This window comes from Empidonax traillii, unplaced genomic scaffold (assembly GCF_003031625.1).
Source record: "Empidonax traillii isolate 1590-97213 ecotype Southwest subspecies unplaced genomic scaffold, ASM303162v1 scaffold1092:size186866, whole genome shotgun sequence".
Lineage (NCBI taxonomy): Eukaryota > Metazoa > Chordata > Aves > Passeriformes > Tyrannidae > Empidonax > Empidonax traillii.
The window spans coordinates 150,770-167,182 of NW_020956285.1; the positions used below are offsets into that span (position 1 = coordinate 150,770).

General features: G+C 36.8%; 1 protein-coding gene across 1 annotated transcript in view; it reads left to right on the forward strand.

The window, feature by feature from the left end:
- The window catches only part of GBE1 (1,4-alpha-glucan branching enzyme 1), a gene marked incomplete at its 3' end in the record, with an annotated part of 100,054 nt that overhangs the window by 65,715 nt on the left and 17,926 nt on the right, over window positions 1-16,413 (forward strand). The gene's annotated exons all lie outside the window — the stretch shown is intronic.

Below are 16,413 nucleotides of genomic sequence, written 5' to 3' on the forward strand. Positions count from 1 at the left end.
GATCGTGTTTAGTAGACAGTCTGAGACCCAGTTTGGGCACACTTAATTACCTGGTATAAATATAGTGTGTGTCAATAGGCCTATTAAACCCAGATGATTATTAGCATTTAATACTGTTTACTTTGTATTCTCTGAGGTATTGGGGCTGAGGAGATTGATCTTGTATGCTGAATATTTCAGTGGTTTAAAAGGAGAAACAGACACGGCCTGCCAGCTTGTTTCAGCCTTCTTGCATTTTTACACGTTTGTTCATCCCTGAACCACCTTGATTCTTCCCTTTCCTTGTCTATGATTCTTCCCTGTAACATTCCACAATCAGTTTTGAACAACTTCACAATCTCCTTAAAGCATGCCTTAATAAATTCTGTACAGCACCACTCATTTATTCTATAATAAATTCTCTTATTTTTTTTCCCCCCCTTGAGATGCATGATAACCTTGTTTGACCTTTTTATCAATTACAGAGTTCTGGTTTAACCCTTTAAAGGTTACACTCGAGCAGTTCCTGTGGTGGCTCATCATTCAGCAACTGCAGAGTTCTGGTCTCTCGTTATTCTGTTAATTGTTAGGTTTTGTGTGCTGCAAGTGCTCCCCATTTTTCTCCCTCATTTCTACTGAATTGTCATGAACTGGATATGCTTATGTTGCACTATTACAGAAGTCATAGCATAGGCCAGTCACGAAATGGAAACTCCTGCAGGGTAACTCAGTTTCAAAGAAACCAAGTGACCAGAGTGAAAAGTGACTTATGCACTGTATTAATAGGATGAGCTGTTCTTTATTGTTGTTTGGGACAATTTAACAGAAAAATTCAGAGGGATTTTCTGAAATGGGATTTTAGTTATTATAAAAAACGTATTTTAGTGTGATTAATAGTTTTCCCAGTTACTTCCTCTTAATTTTTAAGTTCAGATTCTACTAAATTGTATTTCTGATGATCTCAAAGTTTTAATATAAATACAGTAGTATTGCACACTTTATTTCATTTGATGCCTATGTATAATCTGATGTGCAGTACTGACTTCCCTAGTGTGAAAATAAATAGAATGCAATTATGGGCCTTTCTTTGTTCCAAGCAGAGGAAGGTTCTTCCTGTCAGGAAAGAAAGTGGTGCTGGTATTGAGTGCTTGGAAGGACTTATAAATGAGAGAAACAAGAAGCTGCTCTCTAGGTAGCACTTAACAATGCTAAGCATTTCTTCAGGACTGAAGAAGTACCTCTTGAGGTCTGTTTGGTCAGTGATATGGACCTTCACTTGTTGGGGAGGGACACTGATGTGTAATTACTTTTCATCCTATGCAGCTTGAGTAGATGCCAGACTGAATGCTGGAATGGGGAAGTGGAAAGAACTGCGAGGGGGCGAGATGAGAGTAGGAAATAGCCAATACCAGAGAAATTTAGTCTCTTCACTGGATGACTGAGCGTCATTTCCCATCCTCTGCCCTCTAGTGAAATCCAGTAACAAATTTCAGTTTCATTTTTTAAACTTTTGTGAAAACCTTTCCTTCCCTTTCAAGCACAGGAAGCTGTAAACTGTTTCTAACTATTAAGAGCTTCTTTCCTCGTAATATCTGAAACGCTGAATATTTTGTATGTGTTTATAGTAAAATTTTAAGGCTTAAAATGTATAACCATCATGTTTATTTTAAATTACTCAAACCGGATTAAAAGATAGTTTGATCTTTTCATGGGTTTGTGCGTGTGCAGGTCCCAAACAAAACTGTGAAAGACATTTTCAGAATGTCTTTCGTTCTGTCAGAATGAACTGTCATTCACAACTGACATTTCATTGCAAATGTTATTTTTTTTTTTCCATTTAGACTGTATTGACATGCTGCTAATTTCTATACCAGTGAATGAGCAGCTCTAGTCTGGAAGAGGGGAGTATAAAAATCTGTGAGACTCCAGTTGCTGTCAGGTGTTGAAAGTTTGCTGAAAATAAACGACACCAAACACAGTCTATTGAATGGTTCACAGAAAAGCTTACTTGCTGAGAGAAATTTCTTGAGCTAATACAGGCTTTTGTCCTGTACAGTGCTTGTACTAAATCTCTTTCCTTCTGTAGTGGGAAGAACTGTTAAATCCACAGGTACTTAAACATCAAATGCAAAGAAAGCTCAATTCACTTTGGAATTGAGAGAAACTAATTCTCTGCCACGAAAGAGATTAAGGAACAATTGCTTTATCAGTTTAGTCTGTCTACAGTTTCTTTGAAAGCCAAGATGTAAGTAAATTTATCTCACAGCATTTGCAAGATTATTCAGCTGTCTGCAAAGGGGACTGTGAATACTTACTGTAACAGAATGTGACAAAAAAATCTATATCCCTGACAAAATATTATATGCCTGGTGTATTTTAAATACTATTTTTGAGTAAATTTTATATAAGTGGAGAGTAGCTCCAAGAAAAAGCAACAGTAAAACTGTTCAAAGGACAACTTGGTTTTTGTATTTTGCACTGCAGTACTACTTAAAAAGGTGAAAACGTGTTTTGTATTTAATGGTTTTTATCTATGTTTATACAAGTGTTGTATGAACAGGGAGCTTTGCTGTAAATTGTGAGCAGCAGCTTAGAATGATGCTGTTCATGGTGTCACAGCAGAATAAAACCTCAATTTCATAGAAATGAGAATTTGCAGGTAAGATAACTGGACAAGTAAAAGAATATTTTCTGCTTATATCTTTACAATAAAAATATTATAAATTGTGCTTTAAAATCAACCCCAGTATACAGAAATAAACCTTTACCTTCATAATTTCCATAATTTTTGCACATTTTTGAGTTTTTCTAAAATCTGGATTTCTTCCTCAAATGCCAGTTCAGTGAATCTTAGCCTCCTTCATCTCCACCCCTTTCTGTCTATGCCTGTGTCCACCCCCAGTCCTTTCCTCCTTCAGCAACCAACCCAAAAACCAGAATCACGAAGCTGGACTGAGAATTGCAGTTGATGGCTTTTTTGATCACAAACTCTGGGCCTGTACTCTAGTTGGCACTGTCTAGTTAATTTTGTAGTAAATCAATTGCCTCTATGTTCTTGGTTGAGGTAGCTCTCTTAAAACACCTGCAAAGCACCCTCCCATCTTAAGTAAGGATTCTGCTTGTAATTAATTTTGCAAAAGCTAACTATAACAATTTTTTCTTACTAAAATCATATTCAAAGGCTATTCAGCTGCCAGGTTCATTAAAAGTGATGCTGTAGACTCCAGAGACCAGGTGGGATCACAACTAGAGTGGTTGATTGTTTTGATTTAAATTCATTTCTCCAAATAGCAAATGTGTCCAAAATACTAATCAGGCAAAACAATTTAAAAATAATTGAGAACAAGATATTACCTAGCAAAGATAAGGGTTTGCTTTTTTCCCCCCCACAAATGCTATGTAAATAGAATGTCTAAATGATGCTGCCTTTCTAGACTTACTGAGGTCTGAGTGTATTGTTTTGATTTTTAAGTCTCTTCCTGTTTTCTCCTTAGACTTTGTTAGAGCCTATTCTGTCCTAATCCAATTATAAATGTCAATAGGTACACTGATATATTTCTGTGAGCCTTTAGGAATAGAAGTAAAACGTCGAAATTATGTGATGCCTTGAATTTTGTTTGTTTTTTAGGGGCAGATGGTGGTTTGTTTAGACTTTTTTTTTAATACTGTAACCCTTTTCACCTGAGCATTTAGCCAAAATTTTAAGTTCTTGCACAGTCTAGGAGGTAAATTTGGCACAGAAGTCAGAAATTGACTTACACTCTCATTTTAACTTTGATTAATACAGCTTTCTTGAGAGCAGCAGTACAATTGGTTACGTGGTTTTGGGCCAGCAAGTGTCCTGGCATCTCCTCTGGGGCTTTCTGGGGCCTTGTTTTCAGGGCTATTTTTTTAGACTGGATTTTGTGTCCGTACTTTGGGTTTTAAAAATCATAACTAAGCCTTACAGAGGGACAAATCTCAGCTTTTATTTAGCCTTCTCTTCCTCCTTCAGTTTGATGAAGTTTCAAGTGACGTCCCTGCCAAATGTGCTTTGAAATGGGTTTAGAGTAAAAATGTTTTGTCCCTCCAGCCACAATTTTTACATCAGGGCAACAGATGACTTGCTAGTCCCCTGCTGCCTAACCAGATGTTCTCTCCAGCTCGGTCTCCTTCGCTGTTGGGGGAACAGGTGATCATAGATCTGTACTTATTTTTTAGTAGTTTTTGTTAAAGTGGGTTATAAAGTACCATAGCTCAGAAACTGCTTTTAACCCCAGTGTCAGTGCAGCAGCAATAGGGCAGCTGTTAGGTGCTGAAGCACATGGGTTAGTTCTGATTAAGGTGACCTGTTCCCCAGCTTGCCCCTCCAGCGGGGTGTGGGTCACCTGGGGCTGTTCTCCCCTGTCCCATGGCCCACCCCCATGGGGGTATCTCAGCTGCTCCCGTGCAGGTAAAATTACACAGTGCACCTATGTGTGGTTGCTGAGACTCTGGCCTCTTCTGCCACCCAGTGTTTAAATCTTTCATTGAACTCATGAACACATATTTTAAGCGAGGGGTGAAAGGTCCTCTGAGGTCCATAATAATTTCCTTCACTTTGGGATCTGACTCCTTAAAGACATGTCAATCTTCAAACATCTTCAGCACCCTCTATTGAGGTCAGTGTTTAGTTTTTCCTTTAGAAACTGTTCTTCACCTGAATTAATTGTTTTTCTTTCTTCTGATTGCCAACTTTCCCAATCTTTCTCTGCCACTGATGTAATATTATTAGTGGGTATAAAGAATTGGAAAATAGATCTTTCAGGGTTTAGGGTTTGTTCAGTAGGACTGGGCTCATAATTCTCTATGAGAATAGCTGTCTGGAATTTGTTTTTAAGTAGCCTACAATTCAGTGATGAACTCTTCTAAATATCTGTGGAAGTGAGAGCTTGTTGCCTTATTTGGGAGCATCACCATGGGTTTGTAGCAGTCAGTTTTCAGAATAAAATGGATACACTTTTATTCTTTATCACTTGCACTGTTAGCATTTTAAATAGCTATAAGTTGATGCTCTATGGAGTCCCACACTATTAGGTGCCTAGCATTAGGATTAGTACCACAGTATTAGTTGCCTTGCCTAATCTAAGATTGAATTTAAGGAAAAAAAATTAGGTACATCAGCATGAGTTACAGAATGCAGATAACAAGTTATGTGTGTTCTTACCATCTGTCTCAGGGTCACTTCCATATTTTAGAGTGCAAAGATGGTACACTTGACTGCAAACTTAATTAACACACACAGAGGATAAATAGGGTTTAAAAAAACTGTCAGTACACTCGTTGCTTCCAAAATGACACCTGAAGAGACCCTGCTGGCCAGGAATCATCAGTAAGGTGGGAGGAAGGAGACTGCTACTACCTGCAACAGACCCGTGGTGGTACTGGGTTATTCTCTTTGCTGTTTTGCACCTTTCCATGTTTTTCCTTTTGAATCCTAGAGTTCCTAACAAACCTGCCTGTCTGTAATTTTACCTTTCCTACCTTGTTCTAAGAGTTCTAACAGTTCTATTCTAAAGACTTTTATTCTGTTTTCTCTCAACTAAGCAGTTTCCTTATAGGCTTAAGCTATGCAGGTTTTGGGACACAACTGATCCCCTACACAGGGGGGAGAGGAGAGGAGAGGGAAATCCAGCAGGGGAAGATTACAGAAGATTTAGTGAATCATATAGAAAAGAGTTGACTTCCAGATGTAAGAGCTGAAGTGTTCTGTTGTGCAGCTTCTGAGGGTTTGGTAAGGTACAGGTGATGTTTTTCCATCTGCATTTATGCAGTAGTAATGACATCCAGTGGCATACCATGTTTGCCACAACTATTGGAGAGATACTTTGGCCACAATTCCAGCTGCATTAAAGGCAATGCAATGATAGCTGTCAGTGAGCTAGATTCTCAGTCACTTGATATCTTTTTGGTTTATTGTTGGCTTTACGGTAATTACAGTAGGAACAGGGATGTAAATTGTGTTTTGTGATGTAAAACATTCAACTATGCTGATTTTAATTCATTTCCTGCCAGTCTTCCTCCACTAAATTAGTTTAGGAAAGCTCTGTATTTAAAGATCCTCATAATATGCATTGCAATTTCATTTGGCTGGCAAAGATTATTTTTTAAAGACTGATTTAAGGAAGCACTGCCTGTGGCATGCTAGTGAGACTTTTGTTCCTCCCCCAACCCTCATAAATGTAATTATTTTGATTACAGGTTGACTTTAAAAAAAATTGCCTGCTTATGTCCTTAGCAGTCACCTTCTGCTGACTGGACTTTGATGGTGACTGTGAGAGCATAAAAGTACTTTATAAAGTTTAAGACCTGAAGAAAATATTTGTTTCTTTTTGTTTTCTTCTAAGTAATAGTTGTGAATGTTAGCAAGTTAACACTTACAAATATGGGAATTTTGCAGTTAATAAATTGCCCTTTTTGAAAGCATTAATGGAAGGGATGATATATAGAAACTTCCTGAAATGTAATTGGTAAAATTAAAATAATAGTGCCAAAAAAAAAAAGTTCCAGCCATGGGCATATGATTTATAGTATGTGAAGTCTGGAGTTGCTTCTAGAGTTGCTTTATTTTTTTTAATTAAACATTCATCTAGAAGCTGAATTGTCTTACTGCACTTAGATGCCTATGACAGACTGGGAGGCTTTAAATCTTTAGGTGCTCTAAAACTCAGAACTTGATATAAGATTGTGAGTACCTTTCTTTGAGGTGCCCAGTTTCCCACATTAACCTCCAATGTAGCAATCACAGCTTTGTGTGAAGTTTCAAAAATGTGGCTGCACAAGAAGTTGTATAGTAATAAAGCAATATATTGATATGTGAAGAAAAGGCACACGTTCTGAAATACAGAGGTGACCACTTGTAGCCAGTAAAATTCAATCATATCTTGAATAGATGCAACCACTCTTACCTGAAGTTGATTGTGGTATTTCAGTAAAGACCTAAAACTAGACAAGATGCAACACACTGCAAAGGAAAATTTTGCATCAGTCTAAATGCAATAATGATCTTGCATTTAGCAATCCACTCTTGAATTGAAAGCTTTCACAGCATTCTTAAAGGATTGTTGCAACAGCAGCAGGTTACATGAGCAGTGTCTGCTGTGAATAAATGATTGTGCTGGGGAAAACAGTGATGGTTGTATAACTCTGAGATGAGGAAGAGATTTTGAAGAATCCACGAATGAAATGGGGTATGTTGACATCTTTCTAATAGAGTTTCATCCAAAGACCTTCAAGGTTGGATGACAATTAGGCATGGTACTGCTCATGGCAGGAAAAGATGGAATCATTATGACAATTGTATTTTTTTTCTTGATTCTACTGTGTCCATGTTGTATAATGTAGAGAACCACTGGAAAGCCAGTTTTTGAAAGCTCGCTGGAGAAAGAAAAAAAATCAATAACAGGGAGCAAAACAATTAACAACCGTGTCGACAAAGTAGAGAACAACAAACTATCAAAATGCTACAGCATTTCCTAAAGTTAGTAATGTATGCTTGGCCAACAGGAGAGAAATAATCTGCAAATAATCACATTGATTTGTTGTATCATTTAGTTTGAAAGGGGTGCCGTGTTTCCTTGAGGAATACCATTTCTTGGACTAGCATAAGGACTGAGTTCCTGTCCCTAGAAGTTGATGGAAACTGGAGATCAATGCTGACAGCAGAGCTGGCCAGGCTGCTGCTTCATGTGGTGGCTGTCTCTGTCCTGCCAAACTTCTTCCTCGTTCTAGTCACTGACTGAGATTCAGCTTTGGATGAGAGTATGGTGATACTGTGATAAAAGTTAGGGAGTATTTTTAAGGACTCACTCAGCTGTATGTGAATGTTCTGTACAGGGGTTATTTAAATGCCAACATGACTTTGGAACTGAGGTGCTATTGGGAGAAATTTTATTGGAGTTCATACTTGCTAAATGGTTGGTGAAATTGTAAAGAAGATAAAAAAAATGGTTCTACTCTTCCCATTATAATAGTAATGGATGGACAGAGAACAGCGCTTGCTGATCTTCTAGGTTCTGTTCTGGCTGATACAATTACAGGACAAGTCTGAAGAACTGGAATAGTTTATCATGTCAAATGTGTCTTAATGAATAAGGAAAGCGCTGTATTTAAAAGCTTTATCCCTGGGAACAGAGAGAATTGTTCTAAACTAGGTCTGGAAAAGGAGTTCTATTTTTTATTTCTTTCTGAAAGCATACTATACTGAATTTGCTTGGCTATTTTACCCACACATTTTCTTTGGGCAGTTCCCTGTCTAAAGATGGCTTCAAAGAATTCTCTCTAGTTTGCCGTGAGAATTGCAATCAAACACCTGTTTCTCCAGGTTCATACCAGTATCTCTTCTTTGATGGATCTATATGTATGTATCTATATTACAATTCCTTGTAGTCTCTTGGAAGGTGATAAAAATTTCATCAGAAAGGAAATAAATTCACTGCCCTCGTTGTTAGTTATTAGGTTAGATAGTTGAAAAAAGTTTTTCTATGTTATTCTTATTTCAGAGAGGGAAGCAAATGTACAAGTAATACTTTGTAGACCTTCCTCCTTTTAAATTCTTTAGTCATAATTGTTGGGCAGTAAGTCCTGTAAAGTGTAGTTTCAAGGATAGATACATGTGAACAAATAAACAAGAATGAAAAAGCACATCCACATATAATAAGTCACTACTGTAGTAATTTTCTTCTGTAGGAGATGACTCAATTTGTTCAAACAAAGAGCTGAGAATGAAGTTCACTGGAGAATTAAGTAAAAGTATGGATTTTTTTTGTATCTATAATATATTTATTCCTTGCACTAAGGCTGTTTAGCTGAGTTTATCTATCAAAGGGCTTCACAATGAAGAAAAGAATGCTCTTGGCTGTCATTATTTTCATTCTGTATTCCTTTTGAGATAGGTAAAGAAAGTAAAGTAATGACTGTTGTCACTTTCCTGATTAAATAAACACATTTCTTGGCTGGAGGGATTTATGTAGACACCACAGAATTTGTCACTTCGTGATGTGGAGTAAAGCCATATTCCTTTCACCCTGTCAGAATGAGCATCCAGCTCAGCCAGACCCCAGGGCCTGTATTTTTATCTTACAAAGATTCAGAGATTGACATTATCATTTGATACAGGGCGTGAGATTTTAGAGCACATTTTGGCACAGGCTTATTAGTTGCACTATATCTAAGTTTTCTAAGACACTTCTCCAGTACAGTAAGTAAAAGAGAAATTGATGTCTTTTGAAGAAAGAATCCATTCATTATTAAACCACAATTGGAAGTAAAATGATCCCTCTGAGTACTATTCAGTTGAGATATTTGTTTTGGTCAGTGTTTCATTTTCATACTCTGACCTTTTGCGAGCAGGTGGAGGCAGTGCTAAATTCCCTCTTCTGCCCTGAAGAGGGAAAAAAAAAAATAGAAACAACCCATTTAAGTTATTGTTTCATTTATTATGGCAACAAATTAGTCAGAACGGTAAATAATTAGAATAATAAATAATAATAATAAATAGAATTGTTCCCTCAAAGGAAATATTCTATATACTTTATTGCTTCATATGCCAAGTTTGTCTGAAAGAATGACCTTTTGAGGTTGTAAAAGTAGTCACAGCTACAAGCCAAAAATGTTTCTTATTCTGAACCATGTAATTTAAATTTAATGGATTTCTTTTAATTTACTTAATTTGAAATGGATAAGGCTTGGACTTAATCCAACTTGTACAGAAACAAGTACTTAAAGTTGGTGTTTAAATTAAGGAAATAAATACATAATCTTTCAAATTGCTAAATATACAGTTGATTTTAGGGACAACAGGAATAGATGAAATTCCTTTATTCTTGTTGAAATTTAACTCTTGGCATAAGTCTGTGATATGTCTATTTCAAAGAATTGGTGAATTGGAGTAATCAGTCAGCCAAACATGTTTTTTGGGGAAAAAATATCCCAAAAGATTTCCACTACTGTATCTCCCCCTGTTTTCAGATTTGAGTGTTTAGTGTTTATTACTCTGGATTTTTAGACTTCATTCACTACCCTGAAATCTGAGATGCTGTATTTCCCTTCCTACAAATTAACTGGGGGCTTAAACCCCACAGACGATTCACAGAGTCAACGCTTTTTGGAAAAGAAAAAAGTGAACTACAAACCACTAAAATTTACATTAGCAATGTTTTCAGGCTTCCTTTGCCACCACCTTCTTGGATAAGGGTATTGGAAAAGGTGAAAATCTACTTTGACTATGTTATAAGAAATTCCAAGGTAATTATTTTGTCACTGGGTGAAGTGGGGAGGAGACTGAAGGTCTGTCAGGAAATGGGTGAATTGAAACAACTTTAAACTGGATGTTCTTTCTAATCCTTATCCAGCATTGGCTAACAAAGCTAGTGACAGAAAGTAGAATTAAATAGCATTCTTATAAAGTAATTAATTGTATACTGGAAAGAGGGAACATTCTGCAGGTTGCATCTCCAGTTGCTGTTAGCACAAAGCCATCTGCACCCGAATTTGGAAATACAAAAAAAATTGATTGCAGTCCAAGATATGAGTAACTCATTTGCCTGCAATGCTGAACTGTCAATATATGCAAAGGCATACTTGTTTTAAACTATTTCAGAGAACCCTAGCTTTAGCTTTCTTTGTATTTTATCCTGACCTAGATTACAAAATTTGTTTTTCTACAAGGTTATGAAATTTCCACTTCAGACTTAGTTTTTAATCAAAATTTGCTATCATTCTGCTCCCTCCTAAGCCAGGATCAGCAGTAGTTGCCCTGAGATATGATCTGAACTAGGAGGTAGCTGTAGTAGTAATGGCTGCTTTCATTTCAATTAAAAATCATGGAACTTTGTGAACACCCCTTACTCTTTAAAAATAAATACATTTTTCCTATGTATTAATTATAGTGGTAGATTAATGCATCCAAATGGAGGTGGTAACAAGTGGTGTCCCTGGGGAACATGGCCCTGGGGCCTCCAGCACAAGACAGATTATGGACCTGTTAGACTGAGTCCAGAGGAGGCCACAAAAATGATCAGAGGGCTGGAGCACCTCTCCTGTGAAGACAGGCTGAGAGAGTTGTGGTTGTTCAGTCTGGAGATGAGAAGCTCTGGGGAGAGCTTATTGGGACGTCTCAGTACTTAAAGGAGGTTTATAAGGAAGGCAGAGGTTGCTTCCCAAGGCCTGTGGTGACAGGACAAGGGGGAGTGGTTTTAAACTGAAAGAGGGTAAATTTAGATCATGAGGAAAGCCATGAGGATGGAACTTCTTGCGATGAAGGCAATGACACACTGAACAGGTTGTCCAGAGAGGCTGTAGATGCCCCATCCCTGGAAACATTTAAGGTCAAATTGGACGGGACTTTGAGCTGATGATACACCTGCCCATGGCAGGTGAGTCAGAACTAGATGATCTTTGAGGTTACTTCCAACTCAAATAATTATGTGGTTCTGTGACTAAAACACAAGTTCTAGTGCACTAATCAGATATCTTTGAGAAATATGAGTTGATTTTAAAATTATCTAAACTCTCCTTTCCATTGGGCGCTTGAAAATGTAAATACAGTACGCAAAGCTTTTTGAAATGTGGAGGAATGTTTTGCTTTTAAACAGTTTTCCAAGTAAGCTGTAGGCAGTAGAATATGCTTTTTGTAATTTATATGTAATAGAAGGACACTGATTATTCTCTCAGTATTTTCAAGATAATATCAGAGGTTTCCATTGTCACAGTTTAATTTCAGTGAATTGATGGAAATAGAACTGAATATGCTTTGGCACAGTATCTTTCCCACCTGTCTTTTGTGGAGCTTACAAATTTTTTGGCTACAGGAATATAGTGGGTATATTAAAATGTGTTCAGGTCACAGAAGGTTTTAAAATAGATGTGTAATCCTTGGAAAATAGAATAATGGATAAAACAAAGTATAGCTGTGTATCAGTACAAAAAATTACATTGTAGCTATTTTTGCCAGAGACAACTCAAGTAATAATTTTGCTTATATTTTAGCTACTGTAACAATCCCTTATAAATGTACTTATTGGCCTCATATTAATCTTCATGAAGTGCAAATTATATAGTTGAAATGACAGTATCTAGTTGGAAATTGAGATTAAAAACCATGTGTCTTTGAATATAAACCTGTTTTTTCAGTTCCCTTAGATGAAGTATTTAGGAAGCACGCAGAAAACGTATTTGCAAGTTCACAACTCTATAGGCACAGCATAATCTGAGCTAATATCTATCTTTAATTACATTTCTGAGCAATGCAACTTCAGAAAGTACAGCAAAGAGGGAAGTACTGTGCTGTGCTTAAGGATGCCTTCCTGTTTAATATGAACCCTTCAGGTCTTCCGGGCTGTTTTGTGCACTTTGCATTTTGTGCTTGCTGGAAGATAATGGGGACTGATGCATGCACGGATTGGTTTTGCCAGATGGCTGCTTACCCTTGCAGTCATTTCCTGAGTCTTGTGCTGGGGATGATGTAAGACAGTTTTCAGGCTCTCTGAGCTTTCCACTGGAAACGTAATTCATTGTACAAACTTTCTGCCCTTCACGCTGAAGTCTGTCACGTAGCTGAGCAGTCTTGGCCCGTGGTGCTGAAAAGAAGGTTTTAGACTGTATGCAGAGCAATTGTTTATGCTGAGGATAAAAGCTGGTAGTGTAAGAGAAAGTAATCTAAGCTTTGTATTAGCTAATATTGGTATAAAGAGTGAACTTCCTTTAGATCCTGCTTTCCTTTCAGTAGGTTACCATTCAGGACACGGAGTCAGTATCTCAGAAGCCTCCTGTGCTCTTTGTACTTGATGATAACTGATAATGACCATTCCTACTCATCTTGAAGTTTTCTTCTCCTTCCATAGATTTGTTATTGCCACCAACTGTCTAGTTGGGAGGAAGGGAAGGTTAGTCTTTTGGTCAATACAGTACAGTCAGGCAATTAAGTCTTCAGGGGTTCAGTGTGCCAGCCTCTGAGGGACTAAAGTAAAAGGATATTCAGATCATGTTTTCAAGTACAAGTCCTAAGACGGTAAAATGCGAGAGTCACCCCCTTTTCGGTTTTCTTTTGTGATAATTAATTATTCCTTGTGAGGTTGTTTTTGCTGTGTTAACATAAAAAGTAGCTGACATGCTTTCTGGACTTAATATTTTGATTTGAGATTTTCAAGGTAATCACTTAAAAAAAGTAACCTGTAATAGCATATGGACACTGAATGATAGTTTGATAAGGTTCTTTTAGTGTTTTATTGGTACATATGAACTTGAGCCTTACACCACCACAGCAACTATGTTCTGGTACCATCTCTACCTCAAAAAGACTTCTCAATAATCAGTTCACTTTTAGAAAAACAAGTATTTGATGATATGTTGGTATTAATGTTGGAGTTTTCTCAAGGGCAGAGGTCTGGTCTTGTTTCACTTCCCTAAAGCTTTTACTTGGGTGTTTTAAAAATGCTCTCTTTTATGAAGAATTTTATTTCTTCATTTCCTAAATACTTATTCCTATTCATTAGCATTAAAAAAAAATCTATCTGAATTCAAATTAAACCAGTTTGTATTTTCATCTGGGAGGTACAGGCATAATACTAATGCTTTAAATGTTTTTATGTGTCTGTGCATTTGGTTTTAGACTGGCATTTCTTGCACTCTGTGTTCACCACCAGCAAAGAGAAGGACTAGTGCTTTGTCAGGTGTAGCTTTAGTTTCTGGGTGTTTGAGGGTGATGGAGAATCCTACCTTGACCTGGGTCAACCAAGTGTCCACCACATTTCTGTTTTGGTTCTTCAGACAGAAGGCTGGGAACAGGGGGTCAGGTAGGAAACACCGAGGGAAAGGCAGTGAACCAGACGCCACTTCAGTGTCCCTTTGGAGTCACTTGTGTGAGCGTCAGTTGAGGAACCGGTGTTTTAAAGTAATAAATGGAATTAGGTTTACAGAAAGCACTGTTTCAGGCTTCTAATAAGATGGCTTTGAGAAAGTAGAGCTTAAAAATGTTAACACTTTACCAGGTTGTTAATATTTTCGTCACTGCTAATGGAATGAATTGGTTTTGAGTGTAATTTTGTTTTTCTATATGGGGAATATGGAAAGCTGAGGATAATTGTTTTCTCTTCTTTTACGTGTAGTTAATAGGATACTATTTTGGAGGAGAAAAAACACCTCTCAACAAAGTAGTTAAATAGCTCTTGACACTTGAATCTTCACCATCCCCTTCTCAACTCTGGTGCCGTTTTCTGGGTAAAGTTCAGGATAACGGTCTGTTTAAAATCTCAAATCACCTCCTATGTAATAGCATGTAGGCTATTTCTGCACTACATTTAGACTTTATTTGAAAGCAAACCCAGTGTTAAACAGGAAACTGCTGTGAAATGCTTGAGATCTCAGGTTAATTCTGGAAATCACCAATTGCATAAAATTGTATGCAAATTCTGATGGTACCTCTTAAAAGTTGGGGTTCAGTTGCATTTGCAGAACAGCACTTTTTTTTTTTTTGCTAATTTGTAGGGTTGATTATATGACTAAACAAATTTAATGTTTTCTAAGAAACTTATTTTGGGAGAAGAGAATTTTAAATGATCTCAAAGATTTTCATTTTATTAGTGTGTAATTTACTTGGGTAGAACATAAGTGGTACTAGTGCTAATTTATCCAAATCGTAGCTGAAATCCATGTAGGCTTTATCAGCACTTTAAAGAGTTTTGTAATTTTATATTTGATACTTTCTCTATTTGAAATTGTGTGTGCCCTGCAGCTCTGTTAAAACTGCAGGTAATTGTCTTCAGTACTTACTTTTTTTTTCTATTTACTTAAGGAAACCCTCTGAGCAAAAAGTATCAAGAATATTAAATTTCATTACAATAAGTACCAACCTGCTTTGCCTCCAAGGCTTTTCCTATATTCATGTTTTGCAGGACATAACCTTTACTGAGTAGTATTTGAGTTATTGCTTCCCTTTATAGGCCAAATAACTGAATGCTTTATTGGATATTAGTTTATTCTTACCAAGTGTAGATAGGAGCAGCCTAAAAAATGTAAGCTTGGGACACTGCTGCTCACTTGATATTTTAAACCCTTATATAGCCCATAGTTCATGTTGAGGAGAAAATTTTTCTTCTTGAGCACATGTTCAGTCACCCCAATTTAACTGGGTCTTGTATCATCTGTGCCGTAACTCCTCAAGGACCCCACTGTATGGTACTGCTCTGCACCAACCAGTAGAATTTTTGAGGGGGAGAAAGATTAAAATACTTTCTGGAAGACTTCAGAATTCCTGGTTGTATATGAATAAAGGGTGTGCTTATTTCTAAGAAATCATTTCCCCGAAGCAATTGCTGAATAGGAGTCTGTAAGTGTAACAAGTGCATATTGCTATGACTTTGCAGCATATTGAATGAAAGTGCTTTCTCACTGCATAACAGCTGACTTTTGGGGATCAGGATTAATGATTCCAGAAGGGTTATTGTCCGGTGTGGCACTCTAGAATTCCAATTTGATCTAAAATAGGAAATCCTCTGCATTTTCAAAGCTTCTACTCTTGTTTACTCTCAAAAGAAAAAAATAAAAAACTGTGTAATAACCAGTGTTCTGCTTACTGGAATTTTTAAATGGACAAGTACAACTATATAAAACATATGTTATGTATAATATATATTAGCATTATTACACATATATATATATATAAACTGACTCAGGCTGTTTAGTTTGGAGAAAAACTCTTTCTCAGGGGAGACCTTCTTACTCTAATAGAAACCAGTATGATTTAGTTTTTGAAAGAACTTCAGATCTTTGCTGAACAAACTCTTCCAAATTTGAAAATAGTCCTTTCACTTTGATTTCTCATGACTTTTTCATAATACTGCTTAAATAATTAAAGACTTTTTTTTTTTTTCTTGGAGGCTGGCCTTGAAATTCTCAAATGCTTTTGAGCTTTTCCATTTTAATTCACGGAAAGGGATGTTAGCACTTGAGCAAAGATGTCTTCTGCCACAGCTATTGATAGAAATATCCATTATTTTTAAGTGTTAGAGGAAACTTTTAGTCTTTCAGTGAATTATTTGATATAGTCTATGACTACATAATATCATTGGCTTTCTAATTATAAATCTTCAATTTCTGTGGCTAAGAATAAAATCCTCTTCCTGGATTTAGAAGTGCCCAGGTCATGTATTTGCTTTTCATTTCACAAATGCAACATTCCAGAATTTCTCTTCAGCATAGACTTGTAAATAATGGAGAGTCTCAACTGCCTCTAATTTCTTACAGCTTATGACTGTGAGGCACTAATCATATATTGGGTTTTATTTTTAGTCTTTTTACCTCATACACAGTTCAGCTTAATGGAGTAATGTCCTATAAAAATAGAAAAAGCAACTTCTTTCCTGTCTGCCCTTTTTAAAGATCTGTATCCTTCTGTAAGAGTGCTCAGAACAGCTGGGA